General features: G+C 47.0%; 1 protein-coding gene across 2 annotated transcripts in view; it reads left to right on the plus strand.

Annotated features, from left to right (window-relative positions):
- The first annotated feature begins 2,682 nt into the window (after positions 1–2,682).
- LOC112423356 (SH3 domain and tetratricopeptide repeat-containing protein 1-like) overlaps positions 2,683–21,565 on the plus strand; it is a 46,866-nt gene continuing 27,983 nt past the window's right edge. Inside the window, exon 1 of one of the 2 annotated variants that reach the window (XM_071089605.1) lies at positions 2,683–2,821. The gene's annotated coding sequence lies outside the window, so the exon portion shown is untranslated. The remainder of the gene's footprint in view (positions 2,822–21,565) is intronic. The other variant, XM_071089604.1, reaches the window with a different exon arrangement.

Consider the following 21,565-nt stretch of genomic DNA (forward strand, 5'->3'; position numbering starts at 1 on the left):
GGTCATTCCCAGACAGTTCTAACATGCCAGGACTAGGAAAAGACAGGAGGGTGGCTGAGGACACAACACCCTGTAACGTTTTCACGGGGGGACCTCAACCTAAAGACATTTTGGTCATATGTACACTTAGGAAGGATGAAAAGAAGAGAGGCACAAAGATTTTTTTTTTTTTAGAGTAGAGTGTCAGGTGATTTATTCTCCACTTTCCTCTCATGTAAAATGTTTGGAAACAAAAAAATATTTTGGCCAAGGTGGCTCACGCCTGTATTCCCAGCGTTTTAGGAGGCTGAGGCAGGTGATCAATTAAGGTCAAGAGTTTGAAACCAACCTAGCCACAATGACAAAACCCTGTCTCTACTAAAAATACAAAAATTAGCTGGACATGGTGGTGGGCGCTTATAAGCCCAGCTACTTGGGAGGCTGAGGCAGGATAATCGCTTAAACCTGGGAGTCAGAGGTTGCAATGAGCTAAGACTGCGTCATTGCACTCCAGCCTGGTGACAGGGCGAGACTCCGTCTCAAAAAAAAAAAAAAAATATATATATATATATATATATAAATATATAAAATACATTTAAAATTATTACATGTAGATAGTATTTGAAGTCATGGGTATATACAGACTGTAGGTAGAAACAAGAGAAGGCAAGGAAAGTTTTTATATTTTATATTTATATATAATTATATAAAATTAATATACATAATTATAATATGTAAATATATCATATAGGCTGCGCACAGTGGCTTACACCTGTAATCCCAGCAATTTGGGAGGCTGAGGTGGGCAGATCACCTGAGGTCAGGAGTTCGAGACTAGCCTGACCAACATGGAGAAACCCCATCTCTACTAAAGATACAAAAATTAGCCAGGCGTGGTAGTGCGTGCCTGTAATCCCAGCTACTCAGGAGACTGAGGCAGGAAAATCACTTGAACCTGGGAGGTGGAGATTGCAGTGAGCCCAGATTGTGTCATTGCACTCCAGCCTGGGCAACAAGAGTTAAACTCCATCTCAAAATAAATAAATAAATAAATAAAACAAGAAATACATCTTTATGTCTAAATATATAATTATAATACATAAATGTGTATATATACATTTATTATAAATTTATTAATATATGAAATATATTTATTTCTGAGACAGGGTCTGGCTCTGTCACCCAGGCTGGAGTGCAGTGGCACTATCATAGCTCATTGGAGCCTTGAACAGATGGCTCAAGCGATCCTCCCATCTCAGCCTCCTGAGTGGCTAGGATTGCATGCACACATCACCATGCGTAGCTAATTTTAAAATTTTTTGTAGAGACAGGGTCTTCCTTTTTTGCCTAAGCTGGTCTTGAACTCCTGGGCTCAAGTGATCTTCCTGCCTCAGGCTTCCAATGTGTTAGACGTGGGCCACTGCATCTGGTCTAATGCATTTTTTAATTTGCGAGTATATACTATTTAAAATTTGAAGTACTGAATGTATTGAACAACTAACTTGCAGAATTCCTGAACAATGGACGGTCAGCTGTCATGTCCTGGTTCAAATCGTCCCAGCAAACCAAGGCTAGAAACCTTTCAGCCAACTTCCACTTATGTCTCCCGGGGCAGGACAATGTCACTTGGCCAATCCCCACTAAGAGGGACTCTGGAAGGGCAAGAAACTATTCTGTTCTCTATAATGGAACGTGACCAGGGAGAAGGCAGTTGGGAGGGCCAGCTGGGCCCTCCAACCAGCAGCGTCCACCATCGACCAACTGCCCTACAGCTACAATGTGCTGGGCATTTGGGGCACTGTTATGAGCAAGAGTTTCCATTTTTCTTCTCATGGGACCTTCATGCTAGTGGCAAGAGACAATTTTTTTTTTTTTTTTTTTTTTGAGACAGAGTTTTGTTCTTGTCACTCAGGCTGGAGTGCAATGGTGTAATCTCAGCTCACTGCAATCTCTGCCTCCTGGATTCAAGCAATTCTCCTGCCTCAGCCTTCCGAGTAGCTGGGATTACAGGATTGCACCACCATGTCTAGCTAATTTTTGTATTTTTAGCAGAGATGGGGTTTCATCTTGTTGGCCAGGCTGGTTTCGAACTCCTGGCCTCAAGTAATCCACCTGCCTCGGCCCCACAAACTGCTGGGATTACAGGCGCGAGCCACCACGCCCGGCCCTACTTCACTCCTAACGCCCACCATCCGTGCTTCCAAATGTTTGCTGAATGACAAGGTGAACGAGTGAATGGGACTACGTGAGTTCAGTCAGCAGGCAATCCTATTCCTTGGACCTCAGTTTCCCTTTTTGTAAAGCAAGCCTGTCTCTCGCTCTCTGCCCTAAAAGCCTGAGTTCTGGGCTTGAGATGAGCGGGTCCTGTAGAGCAGACTCCAGGTGGACGTTGAGCTGGGTCTTCTAGGAGGCCAGGATCCGGCCAGCTCTTGGGTCCGGTCCTCCCGCGGGACCCCGCACACCCAGTCCCAGCACCGCCCCGCCCAACTTCCCTTTGTTCCTCCAGGCCCCGCCCTCTCCGCGCAGCTGGCTCCCCATTGGCCGGGGGGCGGGTCCTGGGCGCCCGGCTCCGCTGGGGGCGGGGCGGCGGGCGGCGGGCGGCGGGCGGCGGGCGGGGCCGTGTGCACCTGCGCGGTGTGTTTCCCGGCCGCAGCCTTGCGCCAGCTGCAGCTCCTTGATCCGAGCCGGATCCTGAGCGGGGAACACGGGCTGAAGCGGCGGCGGCGGCCCCGCCCCGGGGCTCCGTTGTTGAGGCTGCCGTGGCTCTGTCGGCTGCTCAGCTGCGCTCCAGTCGGCCCAGGCGCCGCGGCGAGGAGCGAGCGCTGCGAGGCGGCAGCCTGAGGTGAGACGGCGCGACGGGCGACGGGGTCTCCGGACCGGGCGGGGGTCTCTGCCCCGGGCGTGGCGGCTCCGAGCTGGGCTCCGCAGGGTCCGAGGTCGGGATCCGGGGTCCTTGCGCCAGGGCTTTGTCTCGGCCTTGGGCGGCACTGGGGGCTTCGCGCCTGCTGCGGCACCGCGTAGGCCCGCGGGGGAGTCCCGGTCGCCCTGCGGGTGGGGCCGGTCCCTACTGCTCCCCGGCTCCCCGCGTCTGCCGCGGAGGGGACTGCATGGACCCGGGCGCTGGCTTCTGCCCGGTCCCCCGCAGCGTGGCTGGTCCCCGCGTGCGGCAGAGGGGGCCCTGCGTGGGCCCACTCGTGAGGCGGGGTCCGGGTCACCGCGAGTGGGAGACTCAGCCGCCATCCCCGCCCTCCCTAGCAGTGAGGATGCTTCGCTAGACTCACCGAGGGGACTGCGCGGACCCTCGGACGAGGGAGTCCGTGACTCTGGGTGGGGGCTCTTTCCCGGCCCCGCATGACGGCTTCCTGTTTTGTCACCTATATAGGTGGCTGCGTGGACCCGCGCGCGTGGGTCCTGGCCGCCCTGCTAGTGGTGCTGTGCGCCGCCCCGTGGCTCGTCTGGGTCGACTCCGCCTGGGACGCGCGTGTAGTGGGGGTTCGTGCGCGGGGGGCGCGGTCGGTGGGGGCGCACTGCCCCCGCCCCATGGTTTATCCTCTCACTTGCCTGGCGGGAGGAAGCGAGAGGCGCGGGCCCGGAGCTGTCGCGCAGTGGCCGCACCGACCTCTGCCCTGGCTGGCGGGTCCCGGGGGGCGAGGGGCCGTCACCGCGAGTCCCACCGCAGGTCCCACCGCCGCACTTCCTGCTCTGGCCCCGGGCTGGGCTCTGATTGGAGGGAGCAGGGCCCTTCTGCCCGGCACTTCTTGATTTCTTCCGTTAGTAATGGGAAGAAAAAAAAATCTGGAAAGCCAGATTGAACTTTGTAGCTCTTAGCGCTTCGAGAGTGGAAGAAACTCTCCCAAGAATTTGGCGGGCTGGAAAATGCGTTTCAAGCAGGAGCATCCACACCCACGGAATGAGGCCAAGGCAGTTACAGTTAGAGGTCAGACTTATGAGGGGAGAGCGAGGGTGAGGTCCGTGGTTCGGGAGACTCCGACCTCAGCTTGATGGGAAGACCTGATGCTGCCCCTCAGACGCTGTATTTCTCAGCCACCGAAGAAAGTGGAATCACTCCTTAGTGAATGCTTTCATCAAACTTTTGAAAAACCTGTAATGTCCCAGGAAGCGAAATCGAACTGGACAGTTTTCCCCTTTTAAGAGTGTTCAACGTCCCGGAGACAAACAGCAGAAGGCTCAAGGAGTCCAAATACTCAACCTGAAGTTCTTTCTGAACAAGAGATGGTGTATAAGTAACAGGCATAGGAGACAAAACTGAACTAATCACGACAGCTGTGGCTCCTAGCCCTGTAGCGTGTCATGCAGGCCCTTTTGCCTTCTCTGCCCTCCGCTGTCCCAGACCCCAAGGCTACTCCAGCACCTCCAGTCATCAGCTCCTGCCGACCCATTGCTATGAACTCTGTTTCGGTGGCTCCCTTCTCTCTGACGTTTTGCTTGTTCTCCTGAAGTCCTGGTCTTTAAGAGCTTATGATTTGCAGGGACAGATTGGCTTTGGGCAGTACATAGTTAACTGTAGCACAGCTTGAAAAATGCTGTGATAGAAGTGCGCAGGCAGTTTGTACATACGGGTAAATGCGAGGTCCTTTTTCAATACCATGAATCCAAGTATTCATGCTATTTTAAATCTGCAATTCTTTGACTCTCCAGAGGGTTTTTAGATTAATTTTTTTTCTATTACTTCCTAGTGTTTGTAGCATAGTTCAGAGTACTTGATTAAAACTTACCAGGTCGGCCGGGCGCGTTGGCTCACGCCTGTAATCCGAGGACTTTGGGAGGTCTAGGCACGTGAATCACTTGAGGTCAGGAGTTGGAGACCAACCTGGCCAACATGGTGAAACCCTGTCTCTACTGAAAATACAAAAATTAGTTGGGCGTGGTGGTGGGCGCCTGTAATCGCAGCTCCTCAGGAGGCTGAGGCAGGAGAATAGCTTGAACCCAGGAGGCGGCGGTTGCAGTGAGTGAAATGGCTGCACTGCACTCCTGCCTGGGCCATAGAGTGAGACTTCCTCTCAAAACAAAAACAAAAACAATGTACTGGGTCTACCTCTGGCTCTGGAATTCTCCTGGAAGGCCTTCACTTCTGGGCTTCATTTTTCTCACTTTTGAGGATCGTAAACTACATAATTTCCAAGAATTTTTGCTTTACACCTTTAATTCTTTCAAGCAAATATAGCAGAGAAAAATTCTCTTCCTCGCAATGGTGTAAGGAAGTCTCTCACAGAAGGGGACACAAGGGTATGGAGAAGAATTTTTTTTTTTTTTTTTTTTTTTGGGGGGGTGACGGAGTTTTGCTCTGTTGCCCAGGCTGGAGTGCAGTGGCAGGATCTAGGCTCACTGCAAGCTCCGCCTCCTGGGTTCACTCCATTCTCCTACCTCAGCCTCCCAAACAGCTGGGACTATAGGCGCCTGCCACCACGCTTGGCTAATTTTTTTTGTATTTTTAGTAGAAACAGGATTTCACTGTGCTAGCCAGGATAGTCTCCATCTCCTGACTTCGTGATCTGCCCGCCTCGGCCTTCCAGAGTGCTGGGGATTACAGGTGTGAGCCACTGCCTGTGGCCGACAGAGGATGTATTTCTGAGCTCTACATTTCAGAGTTCTTTTCTCTAGCCCTGGCCTGGGTCCCAAGCAGGGAACTTAATTCACTCTATCACTGAAGTATACTCTTGCTTTGATGCCATTGGTATGTTGTCCTAGAGATTTGCTGTGGCTGCTAGGAGTGTTTCAGAGTTAAGAACTGATGCAACCTCTCTTTTGTCAGATTTTGAGTCTATAAACCATCTTGTTTCCTTTAGCGTTATCTCCCTGGAACTGGAAGGTCAGAGATGAAGTTTTCTTAGATTATAAGTCTCAGTCTTTGCTATCTACCTTCGTCTGTCTCCCATATCACCGGCTGTTTTTTTTCCCCCTGTTTTTCATTTTAATGTTTTTATTGGATAGGTGTCTATTATTGCAGGCTACCTCAAAACATTTTTGGATATTGACAGGATATCAGTATGAATAATATGTAAAAGATAACTTATTCTAGTTCTTTTGAGCAGAGGATTTGGTTTCGATATGTGGCCCTATTAAAGCTTTTGTTAAGCCCAAGTACTTTCTGAACTTCAGTTCCCTTACCTATAAAATGGAGTTAGTTGTTAGTAATACCTGTTCTGCCTAACTCAGGAGATTGTTTTGAGGATCAAATGAAATTATGAATGTAATGGAATTTTGTAAATTTTAAATGAAATATTGTATTACCTAAGATTTTTTTTTTAAACGCCATATTAAGAATGGAATGAATCTGGGTTTTCCTTTGAAATCCCAAATGTTTAATGTATTGAGAAGTTTTAATGTGTCTGTTGGGGAGCTTCATTAGGATTGTTTTCTATCTTTAATTGGCCAGTATTTTTTTAAACGTTAGCATTTTGGGGGAACATCAAAATTTGTGTTTCAGTTATCATTAATATTTTACAAAGTTATTGAATGTGCATGATTTAGTCTTTAACAATCTCTTCAATTATTTACATTCCCATATAAAAAATGCAGTAATGAACGTCCATGTAAATAACATTCCCATGGTTCAATGAAGCATCATTTCTTGACATCTCAGTTTCTAAGTGCCCTGTGTTGAGGTTGGGAAAGCTAAAGGGCAGTCAGAGGTCAAGATCAGCAAAGCGTCACCTTTGACATTTGAAATCCAGGAGCAGGTATCACAGTGAACCCCATTCCAGCATCCAGGAAGTTTCTCTGTCCTGCCTCTCCTCCAGCCACCTCAGAATCTGTGTCTGCGGTGTTGGTCCTGCTTTCCTCTCTCTCCTCTGCCTTTTCTTTCTCTTCACCAACTTCTACCGAGTGCCTCTGATGTCTCAGACAGTGGCAGTGGGATTACAAAGGCTAATAAACTCAGCCCTGGTCCTCAAAGAATTGATGTTTTCTGTGCAGATATTAAGTGACACTGTCATATATAGTGTTGACAAACATTGATACAGATTTCCTGTGAAGTGCAGAAGCACCATCGTAGAAGCAGAGATGCAGAGGCAGCACTGGTGACTCACACATGGAGAGCTGGAGTTCTTGGTCTAGTGGGATCAACTGACTTGGACATCATTTCAGTGCAGCGGAGTGAGTGCTGGGACGGGCTCCCTCGGGGCATCTGGGGCTGGGTTTGTCTGGTGTTTAGTCTCCTGCCTGGTATTTAGAGTTTATCAGTAAGATGAGCATTGGGAGGCTTCTAAGTGAAAAGAAAGGCAATCACTTACCTGAAACCTAAAATTTGTAGGTGTTCTGGGCCATTTATAATTCACTGAATCTGTTTTGTCAGAACAAGTCTATCATCTATTGTTTTGGATGGAGTGTGGTCAGCCCTGCTTTGCAATGTAAGGAAATCAGGAAACGCTTGTAAGGTGTCAACACCGTGCCAGACACTCTTCTAGGGGTTTCCACGTAAATCACTGTATTCATTTCTGTTGCTGCTTTACCACATTTCCACAAATTTCATGGCTTAAAACAATTGAAATTGTATCATCTCACAGTTCTATGGGGCAGAAGTCTGACGTGGGTGTCACTGGGCAAAAATCAGCATGTGGGCTGGGCTGCATTCCTCACTGGAGAATTGTTTCCAAGCGCTTTTGGCCAAATATAGTTCCTTGTGGTTGCAGGACTGAGGTGTCTGTTCCCTTGCTGGCCATCTGTTGGGGGCTGCCCTCAGCTCCCTCTATCTGGTCTTTGCACGTGGTCCCATCAGCTCAGGACTAGCTAACCCAGGGACCTGGTCAGGCTCTCCAGTTCCCCTGTGTGCATTTCTCTTCTTCCACTCGGAGAAAGTTCTATGCCCTGTTTTAAAATATTTTTTTGAGATGGAGTCTCACACTGTTGCCCAGGCTGGAGTGCAGTGGCGTGTTCTCAGCTCACTGCAATCTCTACCTCCCAGGTTCAGGTGATTCTCTTGCTTCGGCCTCCTGAGTAGCTGGGACTACAGTTGCCCGCGATGACACCCGACTAATTTTTGTATTTTTAGTAGAGATGGGATTCACCATTTTAGCCAGGATGGTCTCCATCTCTTGATCTCGTGATCCGCCTGCCTTAGCCTACCAAAGTGTGGAGATTACAGGTGTGAGCCACCACAGCTGGCCAGATCTAGGCTCTTAGAGGCTCATGGGATTAGATTGGACCTCCCTGGATAGCCCAGGATACTCTTCCTAAGGCCTGTGGCAAAGCCCTTTTGCTGCATAACATAGTCACAGGTCTTGGGGGTTGGACTCTCCCACCACAGTTACCGATCCACTTACTACAGCAGCCTGGGAGGTGCTTTTCATTGCCTCTCGTTAACAGATACCAATTTTTTTTTTTTTTTTTTTGCAAATTGGCAGGAACATGAAGATCCTTCTTTTTTTTGTTGTTTTGTTTTTTTTTTTTTTTTTGAGACGGAGTCTCATTCTCTTGACTGGGCTGGAGTGCAGTGGTGCAATCTTGGCTCACCACAACTTCCACCCCCCGGGTTCAAGCAGTTCTCCTGCCTCAGCCTCCTGAGTAGCTGGGACTACAGGCACATGCCACCAAGCCTGGCTAATTTTTGTATTTTTAGTAGAGATGAGGTTTCACTCTGTTGGCCAGGCTGGTCACAAACTCCTTACATTGTGATCCGCCCGCCTTGGCCTCCAAAAGTGCTGGGATTACAGACATGAGCCACCGCGCCCAGCCATGAAGATCCTTCTTAAATGAAAAAACCGTTCCTCTGACTTGATGTGAGGCTGTTGGTGAGACTGATAGCAGTGGAGACAGGTCCATCAGAAACGGAGCTAAACTTCGTGTTCTGGAGTATTTTGATGGCCTGCCCTGATTATGTAAGTTTTGCTAAGAAGTCATTAGAGTAATTCCTCTACTGAAAGAAATACCCATATGGGGAATTTGGGACCTTGCCTTTTCAAGTTTTACCCAAAGGACTCTTCATGGGTGAAAAGTACATGATTCCAGGTCCATTTCTAGAATGGAAACAGCTGCATCAACCCAACAGCGATTCACATTCCTGAGTTTGAGAGAATCCGATTGTCTCAGGCTGAAGCCAAAAGCCCAATAAACAATGTTTGCACTTTATTCATAGTTAGGAATTAGGTGCATCCTGTGGTCAAGAAAACAACTGATGGTGGTCACCAAGTAGTTTAAAGCCAAGCAGGACCTCGTTTTATCATGTGGGTGTTTTGATTTTCTTAACGAAGTTTTTATTTTCCTGTGCAATAAATGACAAACTCTGACTTGAAATACATTTCCTTTAATAAACCAGAATGTAGGGTCGGGCGCAGTGGCTCATGCCTGTAATCCCAGAGTTTGGGAGGCCGAAGAGGGCAGATCATGAGGTCACTAGATTGAGACCATCCTGGCTATGGAGTGGTGGCTCACACCTGTAATCCCAGCACTTAGGAATGCTGAGGCAGTAGGATCCACTGAGGTCAGGAGTTTAAGACCACCAACATAGTGAGACCTCCACCTCTACCAAAAAAAAAAAAAAATGCTGGGCATGGTGGTGCACAGCTGTGGTTCTAGCTGCTGGGGTGGGGGGGGGGTGTTGATCACCTGATCCCACTAATTTGAGGCTGTAGTCAGTTAGAATTACACCATGGCATTCCAGCCCGGGCAACAGAGCAAGACCCTCTCTCAAACAAAAACAAAAACCAAAACAAAAAACCATATTACTTAATATACTATTGTTGTTGGTCAAGTATCAGATTTTGTTTAAAAACTAAATACTCTTTTTTTTTTTTTTTTTTTGAGATGGAGTCTCGCTCTGTCACCCAGGCTGCAGTGCAGTGGCATGGTCTTAGCTCACTGCAAGCTCCGCCTCCCGGGTTCACACCATTCTCCTGCCTCAACCTCCTGAGTAGCCGGGACTACAGGCACCCACCACCACGCCCGGCTAATATTTTGTATTTTTAGTAGAGATGGGGTTTCACCCTGTTAGCCAGGATGGTCTTGATGTCCTGACCTCGTGATCTGCCCACCTTGGCTTCCCAAAGTGCTGGGATTATAGGTAAATACTCATTTTTAGCCAAGTTGTACAGGCATATAGCTCTAAGAGTCAGTAATTAACAAGGCTTACAATAAAACCCAGCAATCCCCTACCTTACCCTTCTCTACTCTGATCCCTGCTCCTTGGAAGTTACTGTGTTTATGTTTTAGCTCGTTCTAGATTGTGTGAAAGACAGGGAGATGTCCTACTGTGGAAGACAAGGATTCAGGCTGCTTACCTTCCCCGCTTCTCCTGCTGCCCATGTTTTTCTCCCCCATCCTCTCAGTATAATTATTGTGATAGTGAGGCCAGGCACGGTGGCTCATGACTTATCCCAGAATTTTGGGAGGCCGAGGCGGGCAGATCACTTGAGGCCAGGAGTTGAAGGCCAGCCTGGCCAACACAGAGAAACCCCGTCTCTACTAAAAAATACAAAAATTAGTCAGTTGTAGTGTCCCACACCTGTAGTCCCAGCTACTCAGGAGGGTGAGGCACAAGAATTGCTTGAACCTGAGAGGTGGAGGTTGCAGTGTGCTGAGATCGCACGATAAGGTGAGATCGCACCACTGCACTCCAACCTGGGCAACAGAGGTAGACTGTCTCAAAAAAAAAAGTATCGTGATAGTGAGATACATAGTACAATATTGTGTATATTTAATATTCTTCCTGGTTTTTGGCCCAGAGCTTCTAAAACTCTTGTAATTTCCTGAGTGATAGGAGCATCATTGGTTATAATATTTGGTCTTAGGTTTCAATACCTGATACAAGAGCTTCTAAGGCTTTTGGAATCTCTGGGGTGATAGGAGTGTCTTTTGTATGATAATGAGATGACAGATGGCTTTGGGCACCTGGAAAGATTCAGGATTAGGGTTGGTTGCCAGAAAGATGAGTCATGATTAAAGAGTTGGACATATCAGCCCCACCCCTACCTCTGGGAGGGGAGATGAGACAGGCTGGAAATTGAGCTACTCACGGTGGCCAATGACTTAATCATGTCTATGTTATGAAAACTCCATAAAACCCTCTAAATACTGGGTTTGGAAAGCTTCTGGGTTGGTGAACTCATTTGGTGCTGGGGAGGTGGCACTTCCAGCAATGGCATGGGAGCCCCGACCTCTCTGCCCCGTGGTGTGCCCTGTGCATCTCTTGCATTTGGCTGTTCCTGTGTTCTCTTTGTAATAAACCAGTAAGAGTAAGTGCCAAGCACTTTGCGTCTGTCACCTCTCTTACTTTTTCAGCAACACTGTGTGGCAGATAATGTCCTCATTTTGCCGGTGACAAAATGAGACTGATGCATTGAATAACTTGCTCAAGGTCACATAATAAGTGGAATTCAAGCTCTGACTCCGAAGCCTGTGCTTTTAACTGGCATGCTGCATACGCGGCCTCTTTATTTTTTAGGAATTTTGGTGTCTCTAGGGCCTGACACCAAGTTGACCGTTGTGGCCTAGAGCTGTTATAATGGAGCTTTTAGCGGCCCTGCTGAGAACAGAGCCAGCACCTCCGGATTGGCAGGGCAGGGGCTGTTCCTGCTGGGAGCTGCAGGTCACTCCCTGTAGCCCTTGGCTGATCTTGCTCATCCACTCCCTCCCTCATTCAGTAGTTCCTGAGTGCCACCTCTGTGTGGAGGAGAAGGAGGCAGCCTTCCAGCCCAGGTGGGGCCTGCAGGTACACACAGGGAGACGCAGCTGTGCACTGAGCTGGCTGTAGGCTGGGACAGTGTGGCTCCAGAGATGGCGATAGAATGCTCTGGGACTGCAGAGGGAACACATGCTTGTGAAAGGGAGGAAGGGACAGGCACCGCAGAGGAGGTGTACTTGAGTTGGACTTTGAGGGAGGAGTTGGATTTCCTCCGTGGAACCGAGCAGCTGAGGCTTTCTCAGCAGCTGAAGATTACAGCCAGCCAGCCTCAAACGTTCAGCTTTTCCTGAATTCCCTTTTTTAAGACAGTGCAGTAAGTTTTCAACAGAGATAAAGCGGTCACCTCCATGTCATTCATGTTCTGCGAATCCTGTATGTAGTTTTCGATGCTTAGCAGATGGGAGCAACCTGGGCCATAAGAGAAGAGCCTGTGTGTTCACTTGTTTGGAAATCAGTCAGGTGTGGCACAGGGCAGTGATCACTGCCTTCCCCTGAGGAACTCAATTGTACTTTTATGTGGAGAGGACAAAGAAAGCTGTTGTACAGGGGGCAGGAGACATTTCACCTGCAAAGCAAGGCACAAAATACATAGTCTGTGCCCTGCATGAGAAACCTAGCAGAACTGTGTGCTGATTCCCACCCCTGCCTCCCCTGCTGAGAGCGAACCGTCCATTGTACCATGGCGGAGGGCATTTCAGAAGCCTCTGCAATCGGAGTGATCTGTTACTTGCCCATTGAGCGTTAGGGGCAGCAACCAGGTGGTGTGGCTGAAACACAGGCCTTGGCCAGACGTGGTTGGTCATGTTGGTTCTGCCACTGATTGTGAATTACAAAACCTTGGAGAAGTCATTGTCTTTGTCTGTGCCTCTCATGTAAGATGGGGAACACTGTGGCCATTGCAGAAAAGCAGATAGGTGGAGTGAATATGAAGTGCTTTGTGTGTGTGTCATACGGTGAATGAAATGGCACTGATTGACATTATTGATAGTAATAACAGGTTTAATTCAGGAATAAAACTGGTAAAGTAGGCCAGGTGCGGTGACTCACGCATGTAATCCCAGCACTTTGGGAGGCCAAGGCGGGCGGATCATGAGGTCAGGAGTTTGAGACCAGCCTGGCCAATATGGTGAAACCCCATCTTTACTAAAAATACAAAAATTAGCTGGGTGTGGTGGTAGTCCTGGGTGCGCCTGTAGTCCCAGCTACTTGGGAGGGTGAAGCAGGAGAATCGTTTGAACCTGGGAGGTGGACGTTGCTGTGAGCTGAGATGGCATCACTGCACTCCAGTGTGGTCTACAGAGTGAAACTCTGTCTCAAAAAAAAAAAAAAAAAAAACAAAAAAAACAAAAAAAAACCTGGTAAAGTGTTTTACCCAGCCTAGTTACGTGTGGTAGAGCCGAATGAAAGCTTAGAAAAAGATGACTTGAGAACTAGCCCAGCAGAGGAATCAGGCGGGATGTGTTGTTACTGAGTAAGTGAAATTTGCACCTGCTTTCTCCCAGGCCTCGCTGAGTTGTGTACAACAGAGAGGTCAGGTGTTGGGGGCAGTGGACCGGTTGAAGAATACATTGCTATTATGTGAGGAACACTGGGCTTTGAAAAAGCAGAACTGGATCCACGTTCTTGCCTGGTAACTCTAACTATCATCTAGTTTGTAAAGGGAACGCAGTTCACTGAAAAATTCTTATGACAGTGGGGAAAGGATTGGGGCGTCTGCATTGGTGTGTGTAATATAGGTCATATGAAAGAGGATTTAGGCTGGAGGGAGACTTTTCATCTCTATAACTTTACTTTCACAGGACAATTCCATCATGATTTGAAGATTTTTGAGTCAAAACTACATTGTTCTGCTATGCGTTTTGGGGCAAATTTATACATACAATTTGCTTAAATATTTCAGATGATACAAGTATATACGTGTGGGGTAAAAAGCTGAAATTTGTATTCCCCGTTCTCTAGAAGTAACCATTGTGAATAGTTAAGTCTGTATTCCAGCTATTTTGTGTATTATAAATACGCTGTGAATATATGAGTGTATATATACATATATGTTACAGAAACACATTTTTAGAGATGGAATATTGCTGTGTTGCCCATGCTAGTCTCAAACTCCTGGGCTCAAGTGACCCTCTTGCCTCAGCCTCCCAAAGTTTTGGAATTACAGGTGTGAGCCACTGCGCCTGGCCTGCATGAGTATATTTACTAATTGCTAAGTTACTCTGTTCATTACGTGTTTATTGAACTCCCCCATGTGCCAAGCATTGTTCTGAATACCTTATATGCACGAATTCACTTAATTTTTAGAGCAGCTCTATTATTGTGGCCCTTTTACAGTGAGGAAACAGAACCACAGAGAGGCTGGGGACGTTGTCTAACATCACACAGCCAGTGCTGTTGGAATTGAGGTTGGAACCCAGACAGCTGGCTTCAGATCTCTTAGCTGTTATCATAGATGGCACACCCAAACCTTAGGGCCGCCTCCCAAGCCTTGCGTGAGCTCTGCCTGAGCTCTGCGAGAGCCATATATGTGAGGCTTCTTTCCTCTTTAAGAACACAAGTCTTGGAATTGTCCCAGACCCTGGTAGGACCTCTTGAGGACCAAAAAACAGGGATTCTTCAAGCCTGCCCCAAGGCCGGATCTCTGATTTAGCTACTTGGAAGGTAGACGTGGAAGAGAGTAATTTAGCCAGAACAAAAAGTCAGGATGGCTGGGCTGACTCGGCCAGATGCGGTGGCTCATGCCTGTAATCCTAGTACTTTGGGAGGCCGAGGCAGGTGGATCACCTGAGGTCGGGAGTTCGAGAGCAGCCTGGCCAACAAGTAGAAACTCCGTCTCTATTAAAAATATAAAAATTAGCTGAGCGTGGTGGTGGGCGCCTGTAATCTCAGGTACTTGGGAGGCTGAGGCAGGAGAATTGTTTGAACCTGGGAGGCAGAGGTGGCAGTGAGCTAAGATTGCACTATTGCACTCCAGCTTGGGTGACAGAGTGAGACTCCATCTCAAAAAAAAAAAAAAAAGGGGGGGGAAGGGGAATGGCTGGGCTGGCTCATCCTAGGGAAGAGACCCTACAGCAGCCGTAGGACCTTGGCCGCTTCGGTGGAAAAGAAGGAAGGAAAAGCTTCACCCATGGCGGTGACCTGGACTGCAGAAACCACACTACACAGTCCACGTCCTGGAGCCTGGCCACCCCGTTTGCTTCTCTTCTCCTTGGGTAGAGGGTGTGGGGAGCTTTCTACCCTGGAGGCTGAGCATCGCAGCTTCTAACCAGCGTAGGCATTTGTCTGTCCCTGGGAATACAGACAGCATTCTCATAAGCAGCCCAAATCCTCCTGAACAGCTTTTTGTAGGGTGGGGCAGGGCAGGGCAGAGGGTCATTTTGACTCATAGGTACCTTTTCCACTTTCGCTGCTGATAACTGTGTTACAGATTAAAGTTTTGTTTTTGATACTGAAGAGGATTTAAGAGAGTGAGGTATTACGGCACATCTGAGTCTGCTAAAATAGAATCAAGGGGTAGTGTAGGAAAATCTCTTCTAAATTATGGATCATATATGGTGAACGTTAGAAGTCATGTGTAACTAAGTTGAAAAATCAAAACGTGGCTTGTACTTGGGCGACCCGGGTAAGTCTGGATGCCACTGCGCCTTGTGTGAACACAGGATGCTGAGGTGTAGGGATCAACAGGCTTTTTCTGGACATCTTGTGCTTCTCCCTTGGGGTAAAGTGGGGTGGCAGTAGGAGCACACAGCTGTTGGGCCCCTAATATTTGTCAGCTGTTTTACATGTGGGATTCCATTTAATGCAATCTTGGAGGTAAAATTATTTTATTGAAGATGAAGATAGAGGCTTAGACAAGTTAAGGAAATTGTTCAAGGTCACGTCATTTGTTTTTTTTTTTGTTGTTGTTGTTGTTCGTTGTTTTTTTTTTTTTTTTTTTTTTTTTTTTTTTTTTTTTTTTTGAGACAGAGTTTTGCTCTTCTTGTCCAGGCTGGAGTGCAATGGTGTGATCTCGGCTCACCATAACCTCTGCTTCCCAGGTTCAAGTGATTCTCCTGCCTCAGCCTCCCGAGTAGCTGGGATGACAGGCATGCGCCACCACACCAGGCTGATTTCATATTTTTAGTAGGGATGGGGTTTTTCCATGTTGGTTAGGCTGGTCTTGAACTCCCAACCTTGGGTGATCTGCCCAACTTGGCCTCCCAAGGTGCTGGGATTACAGGTGTGAGCCACTACGCCTGGCCAAGGCCATGTAATTTAAGTGGATAAATGAAGTACTTGATGAACTCAGAAGTTTGACTTCAAGGCCCTTGATCTTTCCATAACACATGGTTCCTTCCCTGGTTGGTGGGGAGTGACTGAGGAACTCAAGGAAGCTGTGTTTTGTGGAAAGAGGACCTGAGGGGTGTATGGTCTTTCCAGGCTTGGAATTGCCATGCTGGGCTTCTGAATTGTATAGCTTGGCCATATAGAGAGAAGCCCCTCATTTAAGACTTATTCTTTGGGGGAAATAAAGGAAGGCCACCCACATGAGACAGGCAGAGGCAACTTTCTCAGAGCTGCTGTGGCAAGGGAGTCGGCACTGTCACTTGCGTGTGGCAGAGACTGACATGGCAGTGAGTGGCGGATGAGGAGTGGGGAAGCTTCAGGATGGAAAAGAAAGACTCCCAGTGGAGGCTGTTGTGGGGGCTGGAGGCGGCTGTGCAGAAGTGGGGTGTCCTATGTGATTGGTTAGGGGCGTATTTGGCTTTCTCTGAATTATCCTAACCGGAAATAGGGGCCAAAATTAGGGTGGCTGTCAGTTTTGAGTCAAGTCCTGCCCACGTGGGACAGAGTCGTGGTTTAGTTTCTGGGTTGTTGAGAGAGCAGTCTGGCTTCCTGTCTGATGTGCTAGCCTGGCTGGCCTCCTGGCTGTTTACTGTAGATAGGGGATTGATTTCCTGGGTGGGTAGCTACAGGTTGTGGTCTGAGTTCTGTCTTTATACATATGATCAGGCATGGTCTGTTTGTATATTCAGACCCTCATTTTTCTGGTCAGTAAAAATATCAAATGACAAATTGGATACATTGAGAACTTTTTAGATGTCTGTGTCCCCTGGAGGAAGTTTTCACGTTCACATTTAATCAGAATGAATATAAACAATTGGGCCATTTATCTTGAAAATGTAAAATAGGAAATCTTCAACAATACTACCTCGGCGCCATTGCCTGTGTGTCCATCGTTAGGGAATGTGTTTTTATCCCCCGCCGGCTCATCGTCCACCAGTTTGTGGTTGATCCACTTCTCTATACGTCTTGTCTTGTGTGCATCTCGTTGTTTGCTGGTGTTAGCTTTCCCCTTCATCAGTGTAGTTTATTTGTGTAGCCTCTGTTGGTAGGAAGTTATTTGTGGAATTTGTGAATGGAAGGTACCTTGGAGGTCTGCTAGGTCAGCCCAGTGATTTTCAAGATAAACGGAAATACAGGGAAATGTTCCAGCTTCTTTGGTGGCAAAACCAGGAATAGAAAGCAGTGTTCTTTGTGCTGCAATGTCACTGGAAGACAACTGAATGTGGGCCTAAATTGCAGATTAACTAACTTTCATGTATCTCTGCTTCTGACTCTTGTTATCAGACATTTTAAATTGACCTTAATGTATTAACAGAAATATGAAAAGTCCTGACTTGTTTACATATAAGGTACTTCTTCGCCTACTCATTTGGTTGCTTTTTTCAACAGGATTGAAAAGACATTGTTATAAACTGAATGTTTATGTCTCCCCCAGATTCTTGTACTGGAGCCCTGCCAGTGTGATGGTATTAGGGGATAGGACCTTTGAGAGGTGATTAGGGTTAGATGAGGTCATGAGCGTGGGCCCTGGTCTGACAGGATTAGTGCTCTTAGAAGAAGAGAAACCTGGCTGGGTGTGGTGGCTCACACCTGTAATCCCAGCACTTTGGGAGGCCGAGGTGGGCAGATCAGGACATCAGGAGATTGAGACCATCCTGAAACCATTTCTACTAAAAATACAAAAATTAGTTGGGTGTGGTGGCACGTGCCGGTAATCCCAGCTACTCGGGAGGCTGAGTCAGGAGAGTTGCTTGAACCAGGGAGTCAGAGGTTGCAGTGAGCTGAGATTGTGTCACTGCACTCCAGCCTGGTGACAGAGTGAGACTCTGTCTCAAAAAAAAAAAAAAAAAAAAAAGAGAAAGCAGAGAGCTCCCACTGCCCTGGTGTGAGGAAACAAGAAGAAAGGTGGCTATCTGCAATCCAGGAAGAGGTCCCTGTCCCAGAACTGAGTTGGCTGACACCTTGATCTTGGAATTCCAGCCTCCAGAGCTGTGAGAAATAAACTAATGTTTAAACCACACAGTTTTTACATTTTTTAATGGTATTTGCCTATAGTATTTTTATGGTGTTTTTTATGGTATTTGCCTATAGTATTATGGCCATCTGATTTGACTGATACAGAGATGGTTCCAGAATACTGTAGCCTGTATCTAAGTTGGTGATGCCATGAAAATAAATGTGGTAGTTTATTCCTTTATATAAAGATAGCACTGTGAGCCCAGGGCCTTTGCTCGTGTCTTAGTTGAGTCTTGTCTTCTTATAATAGCTTCCTAATTTCTCTTTTCCCCCTCTAATTTATATTATATATCTGATTAAATCATATATGGTATGATTTTATACTTTATGTCTATACAAACTTTTAGTGATTTTATTTCGTTTTTTTTTTTTTTATTTTTGAGACGCGTCCTTGCTCTGTTGCTCAGGCTGGAATGTAGCAACAGAATCACAGCTCACGGTAACCCTAAATTCCTGGGCTCAAGTGATCCTCCCGCTTCAGCCTCCTGAGTAGCTGGGATTACAGGTGTGCTATCCTGCCTAGCTAATTTTTAAATTTTTTGTAAGGACAGAGTCTTGCTATGTTGTCCAGAGTGGTTTCAAACTCCTGGCCTCAAGCAGTCCTCTCACCTCAGCCTCTCAAAGCACTGGATTACAGGCATGAGCCTCCATACCCACCCCAGTGATTTTTTGTTGTTAAGATCAAGGACGGGTTCCCTGGCTTGGCATTCAAGGCTCATGATCTGGGCGTGATATGCAAGTTGGGTTTCAGTGTTTCCGTTCCCGCCATCAGCCTTGCATTCCAACTTGTTGCCTAAGCCCTGTTCTGAAGCCCAGCCTGAGAGCTGCATTTAGAATTTATACCTTCTCATTTCTTCATTTTCTTTGCTTATGTTCTTATCTCCATCTGGGACATCGTCTTCACCTGTGTTCTTATTTCTGTCTGGGACATCGTCTTTGCCTATGTTCTTATCTCCACCTGGGACATCATCTTCGTCTATGTTCTTATCTCCATCTGGGACATCATCTCCACACTTCTGCCTCTTTAAATCTTCTCCATCCTTCAAGACTTGAAATACTCACTTCCTTTACATGATCCCCACTCTGACATCCAAGCTAGAATTAATCTTTCTTCCTTTGAACTCTGATAGTGATTAATGTTTTTCATCCTTTAATTATGCAGCAGTCCTGTGTGTTAGATATTATTATTTCCCCAGTTTTTCATAGTTACTCTGAAAATATTTACTGTAGTCATATATTTTGAATATGTAATATGAGCGACATTCAAAAGGTCCTGGAGAGTGAAAGGCAGTCCTACTCCCATCACTGCCCTGTGACCACTGTTGCCAGTTTTGTTTGTTTGTTTGCTTGTTTGTTTTTCCAAGATGGAGTCTTGCTCTGTCACCAGGCTGGCGGGATGTCAGCTCCCTGCAACCTCCACCTCCTGGGTTCAAGCGATTCTCCTGCCTCAACCTCCTGAGTAGCTGGGACTACAGGCGTGCGCCACCGTGCCCAGATTATTTTTGTATTTTTAGTAGAGACGGGGTTTCACCGTGTTGGCCAGGATGGTCTGGATATCTTGGCCTCTTGATCCACCTGCCTCAGCCTCTCAAGGTGCTGGGATTACATGTGTGAGTGACTGCACCCAGCCTATGTATCTTCTTTTTAAAACACAGATGTTGGCATAAGATAAACAGTGTTCTCCACCACTTCCCCACTGGTAAATATTTAGGTTATTCCCAACCGTTTGGATTAATCAATGCTGAGTTGTACATAATTCTTGCATATTTGCGTCAATATATTTATAGGGTGCATTGCTAGAAATGGAATTGTGGGGTCTAGGGTTCTGCGCATTTTAAATGTTGATGGGTGTTGCTCGATTCCCTTCCGTTAGGGCCATACCGTTATCTCACTGTCAATGTGTAAGGGCGCCTATTTCTATTTCCTTGCCAACAGTTTCTTCTGACATCACACACACACATAAAAATAGCCCTTTGTTCCAAAAACATGGACATTTTACCTTTCTACTTAAAGTGTGCGCACACTGACTGAAGCTCTGTGTTGCAGTGATATGTGCTGCTAGGATTGTGGCTCTGTTTTGAATTTGCTAGCCAGGCTATGGCTTTCCAGTCAGGTATTTTTTGTTTTGTTCATGTTGTTGCTGCCGTTGGGCCAGGGTAACCTGTGTGAATTTCCTTCTACTGCCCAGCCAGATTTCCTTTCCAGTGGACGGGCTTAGTGTCTCATCCGGCTGCCCTGTTTCCTGGTGATCTGGGCTGAGGGTCTAATCCGGCTACCTTGTTTCCTGGTGATCTGGGCTGAGTGGCTCCATGAGAAGTTGCACCCATCTTCTCCAGTAGTGCGTCTTTTCACAGCAAGCAAAACATTTTCACCACGTTTCTAGCGGGACAGGCACTAGCTCTTTTCTGGGCATCAGGAGACCTGGCTTTGTTCTGGTTCAAGCAACAGCTGGTGAGTTACCAAAGACAAGTCGCATCTGGCCCCTGGTCCTTTGCTTTATAAGTAGAATCACAGTCCGAGTGGGCATCACTGCCCTGGTCTCTATGCGGTGCTGAGTGTTGTGGGGATGATGGCTAAGTGTCAGGGTGCATTTCCACCACTAGGGGATTACAGGCCAGCCAAAGACACAGGAGGAAAGCTAACAGCCCCGGGCAGGTACACAGAACCAGAGGAGTTTGAAAGGGTGGTTCCAAGCTCCTTGGTGTGATTGATGTGATCACAATAAACATTTTATCTCTAAGTCTTGGGCCATTGGACCAAGAGAAGAGAGAGCTGGTGTTGAGTTGTAGTGAGAGGTGCGTGGTTCATGAGCCTGCTGAGCCTGGAATTGAGTCCCATTCCATTTTACCTTCTGTTTCCACCTTTTTCGTGCTCCTGCTTGTTTCTCTAGAAAAAAATGCAATAAATTCCTTTCAAAAACTTTACAAAAGCCATAGATGCTTATTGAAAATAGTTCAAATGATTTGGAAGACAGAAAGATAGTGAGTGTTTTTCTCCTGTGTGTTTGGATGAATGTGTCTTTGGGGAGTCACTATTAACACTGGGTGTATTTCCTTCCAGATCTTTTCCAGTGTACCTACAAAGATACATGTACACATTGTAAAAAACAAAATAGTACCTGATAAACATTGAGTTCCCCTACTCCCACTCCGCAGTCTACATGGACATCCTTTCATAGTGATACGATGAGACCTGATGGACTCCTTTTATTCGCTGTAGTACTAGGTAATAATAGCTACAGATAACTCACCTTCAGTGGGCATTTACCATGTGACAGGGTCTGTGCTCCAGGCAGGCTACATGAAGTGGGTCTTAAGGCTTTTTACAACAATGCTATGGGTGAACACAGTAATTGTTAATATTTTGCAAGTGATAGAATTGCAGTAGAGAGAAGCAAAGCTGCTTGCTCAAACTCATGGCATGATTCCTGAGAGACAGAGAGAGAACACTTTTAAAACAATTGTTGTTATAATCAGGTGATTTATGATCATTTCAAGAAAGAGTGCATTCAGCGAATACATTTCAGGGTCTGGTACAGTCTGGGAGCTGGTCCTGAAAATGCACTGGGCTAGAGGTAAGGGAGCGGTCCATTGGCCCTGGAACCCT

This window comes from Macaca nemestrina (genome assembly GCF_043159975.1).
Source record: "Macaca nemestrina isolate mMacNem1 chromosome 8 unlocalized genomic scaffold, mMacNem.hap1 SUPER_8_unloc_5, whole genome shotgun sequence".
Classification (NCBI taxonomy): domain Eukaryota; kingdom Metazoa; phylum Chordata; class Mammalia; order Primates; family Cercopithecidae; genus Macaca; species Macaca nemestrina.